The sequence below is a fragment of the Sphaeramia orbicularis genome, chromosome 6, assembly GCF_902148855.1.
Source record: "Sphaeramia orbicularis chromosome 6, fSphaOr1.1, whole genome shotgun sequence".
Lineage (NCBI taxonomy): Eukaryota > Metazoa > Chordata > Actinopteri > Kurtiformes > Apogonidae > Sphaeramia > Sphaeramia orbicularis.
In genome coordinates this window covers 12,731,110-12,747,370 of record NC_043962.1, presented here as the reverse complement: position 1 = coordinate 12,747,370, position 16,261 = coordinate 12,731,110, and the positions used below count along the sequence as shown (strand labels likewise).

The window sequence follows — 16,261 nt, the reverse complement described above, 5'->3', positions numbered from 1 at the left end:
CTGGAGGGTTCGCCCACCCCAGGCGAGGCGAGCAGCCAACACATCAGCGTGGGGAATGATGAAAAGTGCCAGAAGGACTCCCAGAGACAGGAGCCAGATGAAAGGCCGTCGCCTGCCATAACTACTGTTACAGTGGTCGCTGGCTGAGCCAATCAGAGGGATGAACAGGAGGCCGAGCACTGGACCAATACCTGTGGATAGAACCACAAGACGTCAATGATAGAGCACTGAGTAGCAAGAAGATAAACAGCAAACATGCACCAAATACAATCAGACTGAGTAGATGAACAGGAATCCCACACATTCGCCTCAAAATCCTTTACTTTTCCAGACTGATATTTCCAGATACTTAGTTGGCATATGAGTTAAAATGCCTAGATATTTAATATGTAAATAAATCCAGCTTGTTATGTTTCGTTCTGATTATATATAGCCTACATATGCAATTAAGTGGACAAATAATTTCCAGAAGATTACAGCTACATACTGTAGCTCACACAGATCCATCATCAATGAACACTGGCTGCTACTCCTGTTGCGGAAGCCAATGTGTGTGAGAGTCTAATTTTATGTTTTTAGAAATCAAAATAGAAATAATCACCTTGAAACAAAATATATTTCCATGCTTTCCATTTGGACTTGCAGATTACTAGAATCAAATGCCATGTTTTTCTGTAGTTCATAGGCACCAGAATTAGACATGAAACCCTTCAACCCTTTTCATTTTATCAACACATTTTTATAATACCACATACTAAAATCATGTGTATAAAGTTGTGCAATTAATTGAATCCCAATCGCAGAATCAGCTTGTGCAGTCACATAATAATGAAAGGATGTGATTTAGAGGTCCAGTGTTTCATGTGTACTGGGCAAAACATGTTTTAGAATTTATTTATTTGGGACAGTGCATATTAATGAACATCTACAACAATTGCGGCTGTAAATATGCCAGATGGTAGCAACAGTGCTAATTTCGATCTGTAGTCCCTAAGCAGATCAATCAATAAAATTTTATTTAAATAGCATCAAATCATAACAAAAGTTATATCATGACACTTTACATATAGAGCTGGTCGAAACCAGACTCTCAGGTGACAAGAAAGAATTGACAAAAGAGAAAACATCATAAAAATGCACAAAACAGCACAGTGAGGACAATCTACTGATGGTCCCAGGCTTGGTTTTCCTTCATTTAATGTTTAAGTTGTGATTTGAAGGAGGCATATCATTGTGAGTCTCTTACGTTTAGTGGTTCCAATATTTAGTCCCAGGGACTGAATAGTTTGTAATCCAGTCCAGCCCAACTTTATTTGTAAAGCACTTTAAAACAACCGCCGTGGACCAAAGTGCTGTACAGAAGAATAAATAAAACCAAAATAGAGGAATAAAATACAAGAATAGATTAAAAGACATAGAACTGTACAAAAAGAAGACAGTGCTGTACAGAAGAATAAATAAAAACCTAAATAAAAGAATAAAATACAAGAATAAATAAATAATCAATCAATGCATTTTCCATTGTTAACCAAGCAAATACATTCATATTCCAGTATTGTAAACAATACTATACTACTGTCTAGCTTGGATGTACAATCCTGTGCTCCATCTTCTCATAGTGCTAATGGTGGCTCCTACAGATGGTCCGGTGCCTGAAGGTAACCCACCATCAGCTCACCCTCCACACGTGGCTAATTAGAACACACCACGGTGCACAGCGTGTTCACATACAAATGATCACATGCTTATTGGAAATGACACATCTAGGAACTACAGTTTGACATTTAAAAGGAACCCTATGGAGTTTTCATTATACACAAATTCAGTTTAGTTACTATTATGGTTTCCAACAAAAACACACTATAGACCAAAGAGTACAGTAAACCCTTCTATTCCACGACTGCCATTAGCTGCTAATGTGCACCGCCGTCTTCTACTGTGCTGTGAGTAGAAATGTGAATTATGTTACCCCTGGTGCGCACTTCTGTCTCGCTAATAAAACATGAAAAAACAAACATTAAGGGGACCTGCTCATTACATTGGTGCTCTACAGTACTGCTGGGAGTCCAAATCTTCACAGTAAAGACACGTGCCTGGAATATATAACTTAACCAAAATCCATTTATGCCCCGTCAACAGTTTCTTGCCGGAGAGAAAGGACACAGAAATTGCATTTCCAAAGCGGAGGAAAAACCCCAAAGACCAGCCAGACAAGCAGGAAAGCAGACAGGCAATCAGATGGACAGACTGACAACAGCCAGACAGTCATCACCTCCTCCACCTCTTTCCCTGCTGCAGCTGTGGAGGCCCATCATAACAAATCCTCAGCATGTACAGCTGTAGGATTTACCATCTCACACAAATTCTCCAACATACCGTATATAATGCAGTTTCTACAGCATGCTTTCCTGTGCCTGAACACAATATCTCTCCAGCTCTTGTTTACACACACACACACACACACACACACATAAATTGGTGTACTGTCTATAACATAACCTACACAGTACATATGATCCTCCATAATCAGTGTTGGGAGTAACACGTTACAAAAGTAATGCATTACAGTAACAGATTACTTTTTGCTGTTATGCAGTAGTGTAAGGCATTACTAATCAATTTTCAGTAATATTTTACTCAGTACATGTTCAATAGCGCTTACGTTACAACACACTTTACACCCATAATTTAATTGCTCAAATGAAAAAAAAAAAAACAGTAAGATTATGAGACCTTCAGGAATCAAAAATACGTCTGTAAAGTTCTATTTCCGTTTGGTGTTCAGCCAATGGGTGAAGACGGCAGAAGACAGTCCATTGTCCACATGGATGTATGCTCATTACTAACCCTAACCCTGCTTTACAGAAGCTAGTTAGCATTAGCATGATCCCTGTGATCAGCAATGACACGGTAAGCTAACGTTTCTATAACTAGTTAGAATTCTTTATCAATTGCGGATTCATCTACCGGTGCCCCCTGTTTGAACATGTAAAAGGCTGAAAAAAATGCAAGCGTTCCTGCTGGGATTCAAACATCGTTGACTGTCGCGATACTTACTGAGCTATCCGTCCACATGTACTTAAGTAAATTTATGCATCTCAAGGCTCTTCCATCTCTTGGTTTTTCGGGGGGGTGGGGGTGGGGTTCTATTGCGCACGTGCCATTTATGACAAGATTCTGTATGTAACTCAAAAGTAATACAGGAGTCATGTAACGCATTACAATTCTGAGACAGTAATATTGTATGGTAAGGAATTACTTTTAAATAACAGTAACAAGTAATCTGTAATGGATTACAGTTTGGAAGTAACTTGCACAACACTGTCCATAATACAATGTGTCGCGCTCGTCAGTGTTTTGTTACATACTTACACACCTGAACACTGTATATGTTTTTAAAGAAAGACTTAAAATGGCTACCTGATTGCCAATAGCAAGCAGCAGGTGTCCTTTCCTTAAACAAAAAGGAAGAAACTGGAGACACAGGATAACAACTGGAAGAAGCAGCAGCCAACAAATGACTATTAGATAAAGTAGAGAGTGGCCATCTGAAAACCTGACACCGCTGCTTGAGGAAATTAGCTTTAATCCTCCCAAGACACAATATCTATCTTCATTCATATAACACCCATGCACTCCATTATAAAACGGGGAGATGAGAATTAGGCCGAGTGCCATTTCCAGATTGGCTTACAGTGCCCGCTTTCTGGGAGGAACTCCACAATGAAATCATTTTTCTTCATATCACCAGCAGCTGTTAGAGAAATGGAAGAGGAGAAGTGTATATTGTTTAATTATTATACTTGAATGGCCACTTCTGTCACCCACACGAAGCCTTTTGGTTCGGTGGAACTGTATCTATCATCTGTACAGTCACAAGACAATGTCTCAAAGAGGTGCTTTTAGTGAGGGCCATGTGAACATCATTTAGGCTGACAGGATAAGGCCACTATTCACAGCGCTTACAAGAAAACTCAGTTATAGTGGATAAATATATATACTTCATAGGTTATGCTAAGTGTACTTCTGTGCACACGCACCACTAATTTGTTAGCATCCAGACAGAAATCAGGACAATTAAAATGTATTGAAGCATTTTGCATCCGATTTGGGTTTTACAAAGTTCAGTTGTTTGTTGAGTGAAATTCAAGTCTAAATTAATTCTAAGTGACATGATAAGACTGCATTCTTTTACTTTAAGTGTAATTCTACCCCTGTTCTCTGTTTAACTCAACCCCACACGATTCTTAAAGCAGCTACAACACAGGTGTCCAACATAAGGACCGCGGGCCAAAACCGGCCCGCCAAAGGGTTCAATCTGGCCCGTGGGATGAATTTATGAAATGCAGAAATTATGCTTAAGATTTTAACAATCAATTATATTAACCCATAAAGACCCAGTGCTACTTTTGTGGCCCCACCCAAATTAATTTCTCTCTATATTTAACCTTTCTTAAGTGATTTATCACCATTTATTCTAATATTATCCTCTGTATTTTTTTTTGTTTTTTCAGTGAAAATCATGTATTTTCCTATATTTAATTTACTGATCATGTAGATGTTAATAAAAAGCTCAAATTAAATTTGAAAGTTATTATACAGAAACAGAAAAAAATGATGAAAAAGTGACTTTTTTAGCAAAATACATTAACTGAACATAAACCCAGTGTCTCCATCCACTGTCATTGATCTAAGTTAAGTGAAATAAGTTTGACATCCCTGAGCTACAAAGTCAGAAACAGGCTGATGGTTTGGTGATCAGTGTGGATGTGTGACCGGAGTGGTTCAGGTTCATCCCACATGAAGGGGTTAATCGAATTTTCATACTGGTTTTACCACCTGAGAAAGACCTGCATACAACTTCAACACCCATTTAAATGTGTGCTATATTTAGAATATTTTTGCTGATTTTTTCCCTGCCATCATACAGTTCTTTGCCCCAGGGAAGTGAATTCCTGAAATGCTCTTTTACATACCAGGAATCCCAAACATAAAGAATAATTCTGCAGCCTGTGTTTTCAAAGCAGTGTTTTAAAATGTGATTTTGGACGCAAACTGAACAACAAAAACTGATCAAAATAGCCGTTTTCCAAGACAAAATGACTAGCATTTTGTAAGTCCAGTTATAATAAAGGCTTCAACTCAACTGAAAAATGAGATTTGACACAATTTGAATGAACTACAGGTGGACTGAACACCTCTGATATGAGGTGGTAACACTGATTTTCTTTATACAAATTTCATTACATACATTCACACGAATAAAATACAAAAAAGAATGACTGCATCCACATCATAGTGGGAAGGGGTAGAAAAATTTCAGCGAGTTGAACGGTTTAGCTATAAAATGCAGTTTAACATATTTATTGATTTTTATTTTCAAAAGTGTACTCTAAGTACATTTTGCTGACAATATTTACATAGTTTCATCTAAGTATGAAAAGTCAAAGAAGTCATCCTACAATAGAATGGTGTCTGTGGATCATTATTGTATCTGATATCTTAGGATTCATTTTGCTGCTGTAGATGTTTAAGGTTGAACTCATCTTACATAGCACAAATATGTCAACTTTTTACATAAATTGGTCTTGATGATGAAAGGAGATCTTAGCCCATTAGAGGGATGCTTCAATCTTCAGTTTATCACAAACATTCTGACACACAGTGGAACTAAATAGTTTCACTGGACAGGAAGGGCTGCAGTACTTCAGTACTTGAGTATTTAGTTATATTCCACTTGTTATATATGGTCAGATTTTTCTGTTATTACACATGCCTTACAAAATAGGGCAAAATATATTAATTAACAGCTCTCTAACAGATTCAGCATAAATAGAATATGATAAGTTTGACTAATGTAGTGTACTGTAATTATGGGGCAGCGCTGAACTGCATGCTATCCTGCAGCTTTAATTGTGTAAATGGCTGCAGAATGTATTTATAATACACATTAATACCCATTTAATTGATGACAAGTTCAGGAAAAAAATGACCCCGGAAATAAATTTTTGCTGTAGAAGCAACTGGGAAACAGTCATTTTGCCATCCGTAAATAAACGTTACATTGAAATCACGTTAGGATTGAAGTGAAAATGCATTTACATTATGCAGGTTGATAGACTTCAGTGTGGGACAGTCTGTTGTTCTGTTTGGAGATTAAGTTTTTTTCCCTCTGGCAGTTTGCTCCCCTGCTGCCTTTCAATTAACACCTAATTACCACCACAAGAAAACAACAGGTGATTTGGCCACTGATTTGTGTGCAACACCCTCAGTTATGCGTTTATGAGCCGAATGGGAAAAGAGATAAGTGTCCTGAGGCATATAGTCACACCCCCGTGCAACAGCAACCGCCAACACACCAAAGAAATCTTGGCCAACAGTGGACAAGGTCACGAATCTACAGCAGCCACAAACTATTTTACACATGCATGTATTACATGAAGGCTACAGCCTCAACTGATTTCCAGCACTGTTTAGGAATTTAACAGCATCTATTAAATCATTTTCCATTTGTATTACAGCTTTAATGAAACCACAGTAACCGACCATGTGTATTTAACCATTCATTCTTTGCGGTTTCAACTAATCCACAATGTAAAGTCAATAAATTGCACTGAGGAAACATAAAAAAAATGTATCCAAGCACACGTAGTCAGTCTTCTAGTCTCTGGAAGTGCACGTCAACATGAAGCTGCCTTCGACATTTTGATAAATAACACGTCAGAGAGATGCCGACCCCATACTTTATATAATAGGGGTCCTGTCAAGACCCCCTAATCAAAAACAGAATAGATGGATGCAGATGGAGAGATGGTAGCGCTATACACATTCGACACAGGACTGATGATAAGCTGATGAAAACAGCTAAACCTGAAGTAGGCAACAGATAGGAACAAGAATAGCTAACAAACTTGAGTTCTGCATTTTAATAAAACATAATGTTAGTCTAATGTATGTGCTTGATACAGGAAGATATTATGTTTATGACCTGCAGAGACTTGGTAGATCTTTTTTTTTTGCTTAATTACTTCAGTTGATGTTTTTCTGTGTTTTGCAGGACGTTTGACTGGTTAAGATGCAAACGGTTGTGTAGTCCAGTTTTTGTCTGTTAATACATTTAGTGCATGCTTGTTTTTAAAGTGTCTTCTGAGACTGTATCTGTGGCAGAGTTCAATGCATCTAACTGCACAAGCCAAAGAAAAGATGGTAAATAATGTTTTGGAAAGGCACACATATACACATACATTTAGGAAGCAGAGGCCTGTGACCAGATGCCCCCCACCCATTTGGTTAAGATGCAAACTACAGTTGTTACCTCCGCCAAGAAGGTTATGTTTTTGCCAGCGTTGGTTTGTTTGTTTGTCTGTCTGTCCGTCCATGTGCAAGATAACTCAAAAAGTTATGGACGGATTTGGATGAAAATTTCAGGAAATGTTGATAGGGGCACAAGGAACAAATGATGAAATTTTGGTGGTGATCGGGGAGGCTGATCTGCCTTGGTGGAGGTCTGTGCTCTCTGAGTGCTTTTCCAGTTTAGTCCAGTTTTTGTCTGTTAATACATTTAGTACATGTTTTTTTTTAAATGTATGTACTGAGACTGCATCAGTGACAGAGTTCAATGCATCTATCTGCACAAGCCAAAGAAAAGATGGTAATACTTGTTATGTAGTAGTAGTATTAACAGTCATGGACCTTTGTTCAGGTTTTAGTGATTATACTAACAGCAGCTGATCTACTTTTCACAGTTCTAGTTCAGTTATCTGTGCATCAATTGCACCCATGTGTCTCCCCCTACTTCCCCCGTCTTTCTCTATCTCTCTCTTTTTCTCCTCCTTTACCCTTTCTCTTTCACCCCAACTGGTCAAGGCAAACGGCCATCCTCCAGGAGTCAGGGTCTGCTCAAGGTTTCTGCTGTTAAAAGGAAGTTTTTCCTCGCCACTGCCTTCAGTCACTAGTGTTTGTCTTGAAGGATTCTGTTGGGTTTTGTAAATTGGCTTGAGAATCTGGTTTAGACCGGCTCGAGTTGTAAAGTGTCATGAGATAACTTTTGTTACGATTTGGTGAATATATATATATAAAATTTGATTGATTGACTGATTGAAATAATGCACATAACATAACATAACATAACACAACACAACACAAGCACATACATTTATGATACCCCCCACACAAGTTTTAGTTGAGACCAAACCCCTACCTAGCACCATGGTCATGTAGCGCTCTTCCACTCCAGCCTCCAGCAGCAGTGGGGGCACGTATGTGATCCCAGCTGCCACACAGATCTCCAGGCCACAGGTCAGGGAGTTCAGCAGGACAAGACGCCACTGAGACCTCCATCCAGGCATATTTACAGGGGCTGGCTCGCCTTTCCTCCCCTCTGGGATGGCCGCTACTGGACGCAGGGGAGGGGGGAAGGTCCTGGGCAGGGGTGAGGGGGGGAGCACAGGGAGGCAGATGGTGCCCCGATGGGACAAGAGGGCTGTCGGGGAGGGACAGCAGCAAAGACACGCGGATGTCTCCGATGACCTGGACGATTCATCCTCTTTTCAACATTCTGGAGCTGCAGAAAGAACAGAAAGAAAAACTCAAACAACAGAAAAATGATGGATGCTCATAGAGTATTCTGGTTTTCATTTCCTCTGTAGCGTGAATTTTTCATGGATGTTAATACATTTACTAACCTGCATCATTAATATTACCAACAACCCATGATCCACACTCAGTAAAATACCAGACAGTTATACTGGGACTGATGTAATGGATATTAACCCATAAAGACCCAAACCTCCACTGGTGAACAAAAGCATCTACTGAACTAAAATGTTTAATACCTGTTGATCCACTAATCCTATCAATACATGTAAATAATTGGTGTAAAATGCAGTTTGTCATCTTTTCATGGTAATCAGATATGACCCATTTGGACATTCAGAGGCTCCATAGTGAACATGGAAACCCCGTCATCTTCTACAACATTGAATCACCAGTAAAGCCCATGAAGTCGGATCAATGACAGTGAATGGACACTCTGGGTTTATATTTAATATATGCTATATTTTGTTGAAAAAAGCCACTTTTTCTTCAGTTTTCTCTGCTTCTGATTTCAAGAAACACAACTTTAATCTGAGCTTTTATGAACATCTACATGATCAGAAAATCAAATATAGAAAAATATAGGATTTATACTGAAAAAACACAAAATGCAGAGGATAATATTATAATAAATGGTGATACATCAATTAAGAATGATTGAATAGATAGAAAAATATATTTGGGAAGTGCCACAGAAGAAGCACTGGGTCTTTACGGGTTAATGGAAAAAGTTGGAAAGGCTCTCAAATTTAGATCATCGACCACAGAGTGAAGCTCCGGCAATTAAAATATTTGCGGTGGAGCCTATTATATACAGTATTGTTTAATAATTCATTTAAGACGTGAGTGGGTGAGCCTCCTTACACATACCCATTATCACATACCCATCATTCTATTCACATTCATAAGTTAGTTTCAGAAAAGGTGTATTTTTCAACAATGTATATCTGCTGTTAGCTGAAGAAATGTTATCATCCGTCTACACTACAGCAGCTACAGCTTCCATGCAGTTTCCATACCATAGCTTTGTCCCATCAGAAGTATTTACAGTGAAACTTAAAAAAAAAAATAAAGATGTTTATTTATTTATTTATTTATTGGTTTATTCAATAGGGACCATGCATATTTATGAACATTGCTGTATAAAAAATACACCCATGTAAATATGCCAATATACGGTAACATGACCTGTTGCTGTTCATGCATTAAATCACAGAGATATATGTTTTAGGCCATACTTCTCACCTTAAGTTTAGTTATTCTCTTACACAGCTTGGCAGCAGTATAACACCAATCACAGAAACACAGTTTCCTCATTATCAGTGTAACAAATATTCAGTGAATGTTAATTGACTGGAGTGTTTAGATGGCACCTAGATGTCAAGTCTATAACATGAATGCACATGATGCAGCCATGCAGAGGCTAGGAACAGTAAGAAGAGGAACAAGAGGAACAAGGCCTCTACTTGTGAATTTGAGAACATTCTACTGTGTGACTGTGTAATGCTCCAATGGTTACAGTAAAACCCACAATTACACTTTCACTCAGGAGCACAAATCAGCCTTTAAACATAAAAGATGATAACGTTACTGCCTAGAGTTCGTAGCAGTCAGCCACCACAGGTTGAATGGGACAGTTTCCTCAAAACAGAATCAAAGCCGAAGACACTCCAACACACAAAAATGTCATAGTCACAAAGATCCAGGGCTGAATATTTAGTGAGAGTTCCTCAGCGGCGGCTTCAGGACAGCAGGAACAACAGGCGGACAGAGGAACGGAGGCAGCTGGAGGGACGTGACCAACACACAACCATTTGCCAAGAGAATTATTTTTCCTTCTGCTGTCCTGCCTTTTTATAAGTCACCGTTTCTCTCCTCTCTTAACATACCCTTTTCACTCCTCAAAAATCACTCTACTATTTAGTGGGTGGTAGGGAGAAAAAAAAAGGAAAAGACTTCCCTTGGTTGACCCTGTCATTATCTCTATTATTAAGCTCTGATTGCAGTTTAAGTCATGCGCGAGAATCCTCCTCCTTTGCATTTTCAGCAGATTACTACTATTGTCAAAGTTGCCACGTGAGTTATTAGCACCTGAAAAAAAGAATGACCTAGGGAGAAAGGCAGAGACGGCAAAGCAGGAAGTAGATGAAGTCACATCAGAGCAGAAGCAGCTCAGATAAAGACAGATTTGAGAGTTACCAGCGGGGTGCCAAGATGCTGTGATTACATTAGAGGTCGAGCTGGATCCTAGAGTTTTTTGGGGAGGGGGGTTCAGTGTACTGTCCTATAGTGACAGACAAGACAACCCCACCTTAAGGGATAATTTTTCCAGTGACAATACCTGACATTCTCCATTACATGCCGCACTATTAAGACATAATCCGTTTATTCAGTTCCTTTTCACCTTAAACCCAGTCATACATTTTTAGCCTGTTTACAGAATCTCAATAACAGAGCTGCACAATATTGCGGGATGTATGATGCCACGCAAGGTAGATTAAGTCTTACATGTCATGCTACGAGTGTTTTCCTGTTTGACAGAGGGGAAAAAAACCCTGCAGTGCTCTCATTTTCCAGCTAATCTCCAAGTGAACTCTGAGGCAGAACATGATTTACTATGCTTCAAGGGGCTCTTGGATACGGAGTTTGTTGCTGTTACTGTTTGAGAATGGCATTCAACGCAACCTAACAATTATTCACAATCAAATGAGCAAGGACTCAGAGGAGAGCATGCAAAGAAAGAGTTGGTTGTTAAAAACAAAGCAAGTGTTACATGAGATATCAATCATAGGAATAGTCTTGAGCCGAAATGGGTACCAAGGTGACATTGCCTAGCAAATGTTGCCACAACTGACTCAATTAATGAAGTGAGTCAAAAATAAGTAGTAGCCTTAGTGGATAATATTTTATGACCACATTTTATATGCAAGTAGAAAATATGTAAAACACAGGTGAGAGTAAGTAAAAATTCAATGAAAAATTGTGAAATTTTAGAAAAACTATGAGACAGTGTTCAATATTAAGAGGCAAGTTAAATGTATATAGAGAGCAAGAAAAGAATTTTTTAAAAAAAAGTAAAAAGTATGTCAAAAATAATTAAATTGGAAGAAATAAACTGTAAAATATGCAAAATATAAGTATAAAACAATGAGAAAATAAGTCAATAATGAGGGGAATAAATGGTAAAATTAAACATGCAACAAGAATTGGAAAAATAAGTAAAATGCATGTACAAAATTAGTAAAAAGTAGAAGGTACATAAAAGTGAAGTGAAAATTAAGTTAAAAAAAAAATAGTAGAAAATAAGGAAAAAGTTGTAAGACACTAAAAATAAGTTAAATTTTTAAAAAAAAGTAAAAGAGAAAAGTAAATAAAGTTTTCTTAAAGTTCAGCTTTGGTGAAGTAAAAAAAAAAAAAAATTAAAACTCATGTGCAGTATCAACATCAACATAATTCCATAAAAGTGATGCCTTACTCTTTACAACTAACTCTTTTCTTTCCTTCCATTCCATCTTTGTTTTATTGTGTGATTGTTGAGTTTCATGAGATGCAACTCACAAACAGCAACAAACTAGAATTTGGGGAAAACCTTACACTTGTCTTCTGTTGTGCAAAGGGTCAAAACACTTTTAAGACAAAAGCAGGACTGAGAAAGATCCAAAGAGAGGAGACAGAAACCCTTCTTCAGTTCATACATCGGACTGTCTTCCATGTGTGCACATTCGTGAGCAGAAAACTAGAACCTACGACTCCTATTACCGTCATCTTCAAGCAATGAGATCTGCGTTCTTTTCAAGCAGAGGGAAAGAGCAAGAACAGTCAGAACAGCCACAAACACAGAAACAACAAGGTGCTATATTTACATTTGGTGTGATATTTCTCTGCTGGTGCTGCCCATCTGTTCTCTCCTGGCAGGCAGCAAAATGGATGTCATCATCTCCAACCAAGCTTATTTGATCACGAAAAAAAAAAAAGTAAATGATCTAATCAGATTCACACAGTTAACTACAAGTACCTTGTGGCGGTGAAAATAAAGCTCTTTCCTATGTGAACCACAAAGCAGACCCGAGTGTCATCAGTGACGGCATTAGGAAGCTGCTGCAGAATTCCCAGTTTTAGTCATTATGAGCTCTTTGATTTACAGGCTCTTTGAGAATGCGGGGGACAAAGCGGCAGTGTGTTAGCAGGCTGGACCCTAGCAGGGGCCAGGGTCACTCAGATAGAGGGCCATTTCACACCCGTCCGATCGCATTCCCACCCATCCTGGGCACAGTGAAAGACGCCCATCAGGGGACCAGCCTTTGCCCTACGGCCTGTCTGGACACTACAACCCCACTCCCCCTCCCAAAGACCCCGTTTTAACGTGTGTACATTTCATTCGTATGCTCCTCTTTCTCCGTCTCCCCCCTGTGTTTTGTTCTTACCCTTCCGAAACCCCTGAGGTCAGCTTCGTCTCAGGAAAAAAAAAAAGGACCCATTGACATATCGGCCCACGACTGGTTATTATGCGTTTATGATTTTGAGTCCCCGTGTGAAAGCCTTCTATTGCGGCCCCAGCTGACTTTCTGTCAGACTTTCTCACTGAAAACAGAAGGGCCCCCGGTGGCAAGAATAGAGAGACCTGATTTGTCTACCCAAGCAGCCCCAGCTTGTCTGGACTCTTGCCCAAATGCGAGTCAGATTCCAGGGTTTTGTAAATTGAATGGTTGCTTAAGTCCTGACCCGGGCGGCGGTGGCGAGTCAGAGTTAGGACTGCGGCGAGAGAGGAATACGACGTGGGGACTAAAACAGGGTTAAGAGATTGATGGAATGCAGAGTAAAGTGATGCAGGCTGGCATTTATCAGTCCATTTATCCACGTCGGAGTCAAATCTAAAAATAAAATCTCACTTATCCGTTGTAAATATGGTACTCTTTAACCAGTGTTTATGGTGTTGGCAGGGAGCAGAACAGAAGACGGAAGGAAGGAAGAAAGAAACGGTGGCAGCCCACACAGTCATTCCACCACTCGCTTAATGACACCTCTGGCTCTGCGATGTATTCCAGTCATGCCCCTCATCGCTTTCCCATATACGTCTGGAAACACAAATACATGTATGCTCACACTGTTAAGACAAACGTGTCTAAACACCGCAATTCAAGCCAGGCTGGTGAGAGAGGTGGTAAGGCCTGGGTGGTGTTGAGGTGGGGTGGGGTGGGCTTTTGTCAGCTCTCCCACTGCTCCATTACCAAGCCCTATTCAGGCGCGGACCCCCCAAAAATCGCTCCTAATGACTCTGAGTGGTATTGTTGCGATACAAAACAGGCTTTGTATACATTGTGCCAGAGAGAGTAATGCGATATAGTGAGGTATCAAGTCCATTTCCAAGTCTTTTATGACGGAGTTCATATAGATGCTAGGATATACAGACTATGGGTGGGTGGGTGATTGCGTGGCAGTGGCTTGGGATGGGTGTTTCTTCCAACAGACTGCAAAGTTTGGAAGAGGAGAGGGGAAGGAATTGCTCTGAGATGACATCAGAGCCACAAGCTCAGTTGGGGCTGTAGCTGCAGAGACCTCAGCAGGAGGGTCTGCTACTGCGTTTGGCTCAGGCTGAATGGTTGCAGAGCTGTGGACTCCTTCACTCCCAGGTTCCTGCACAATAATGGACTTGAGCGTCTGAACAGAATGACAGCAGGACCGGCCTGTACTGCCCACAACCTCTCTGGCAAAGCGCCGGTACAGCACATCACTATAAGATGAGTGATTCTCCAAGGGTTCGCCTCATACCTTCCTAGTGCTTTTCCACTTTCTGTCTGTTCTTCCAAACACTCCATCAGGCACATCTCCATTAAGTGGCTTTGAGCAAATAAACCAGGCTGTGTAGTGTCATTAGAAGGTAGCGCTATGTTAGGTAGGGCCACGACTATAGTAAACAGAGTACAAGTAAAGGACCTGGTAGATTGTTGGATTCCAGTATAGTTTTCCTTTTAAAATCCCTGTGATGTTTTTTCATGGATGAGACAGGAATAGTTGCTCGCACGCCTGTTACTACTACCAACCCTGTTCACGTGTTTCCCCACCACTAACACTTCATTCACAGCACATAACATTAAGAAACAAAAAACTCAGCTCCACCACTCTCACACCAAAAGATACCGTCATTAGACTAATAGGAAGCTGGAAATATGCTTTTTAAAATGGGGGGGGGGGGTATTTTAAGGCTGGGTGATCTGGCGGAAAGATCATTTTAGAAAGAATCACAATCCTGGGCAAGATGAAACCAAGTTATAATGTTTCCTCCACTTTTGTCTGGTTTCTGGAGTCTTAGGATGTGTGTGATGATTTTTTGTTGCCCTATTTGAATAGAAACCCTGTATTTTTTGACATTATGGACTGACATTATTACAATATTGCTAACATCTAGATGAAGTAAACACCAGTCCATAATTTTCTATATATACAGCTGTGGCATTTCCATTAATTACCTAGACTGTGGAGACCTAATCTGCCTCGCTAGACTTTTATAATGAATCAGAACCATCTGTGCATCTGTGTAAATCACATCCACTGTATGTCAGAGTTCAGAATCCACACCTGCAACTCACAGACCAATTGTAATTCTTCATCATTGTTTCTTCAGCAGCAGCAAAACATATTTCACAAACTCTACAAGTTAAAGCAGAATAAACCTTAAACACTTTGGTGCGGACAGACACTAAAATATTGATATAAATGGAGGCTAGAGAGCTGTGATATTACAAACTCACAGGTTAGTGCAACAGATAAACAACACTGTCCATGAAATACCATAATTACACTGTTAAACGGGACATTTATAGTGAATGTTTTCAGAGTCTGATAGTTTTGACAGTGCTGTTATTGTTTTACTGACATGATCTGCATAATCCCCCTGAGAACTAGATCATATCTTAAATAAGATTGGTCATGATCTAAGATTGTGAGCCCTAGAGCCATAGTTTTTCATCAAGTAACATAAACAAAAAGCCATTTGTCATTCTGTCACAGTCCTTTTCTCATGCGATACTAACAAAATGCTGATAAAAAATATGGAAACGCCTTTGTATTCACACATTTTCTAACTTTTTTTGATGGTAATTTTGAAACTTTGCCAGATGTTTAATAAACTGTGGTTTCCATGTAAAGGAAAATAACACTGACATTGCATGTTATCAACAAAGCACTTTTAACAACTGCTACTAAAACCACTGCTGGCTCAGATAGATAGTTGTCGCCCTGGGCAATGTTCAGATTGATTGTGGCTGTCCATGAAAACATATATGGGTCATTCCATACCAATACACTTCCGACCTCCCAGTTCATTTAATTTATTCTCCTGAAAAAAAAAAAAAAAAATTGAAAATATTTGTGAAGTTAATGTTTCAGAACCCATTTCAGATGGGATGAGCCTTGACTTGCTTTATTTGTTTTCCTCATACTACTAGCCAATGATGTAAAAAAAAATACAGAAAAAAATGAAAATATATATATTAAAAAAATATTAAAAATGTGAGTTTTTCAGCTCCAAATCTACATTTGCTGGTGACAGAATTATTGAATGATTGAACAGTGGAGTCAAGATTCTTCGTTTGGATAAAATATTATTTACCAAGTTGATTTTGATTAAATTGGATTGAATCCATGTTGAAGTACTTGTCCTTAGGGT

General features: G+C 39.3%; 1 pseudogene; it reads right to left on the bottom strand.

The window, feature by feature from the left end:
• The window catches only part of LOC115421388 (solute carrier family 45 member 3-like), a 47,581-nt pseudogene that overhangs the window by 10,328 nt on the left and 20,992 nt on the right, over positions 1–16,261 (bottom strand).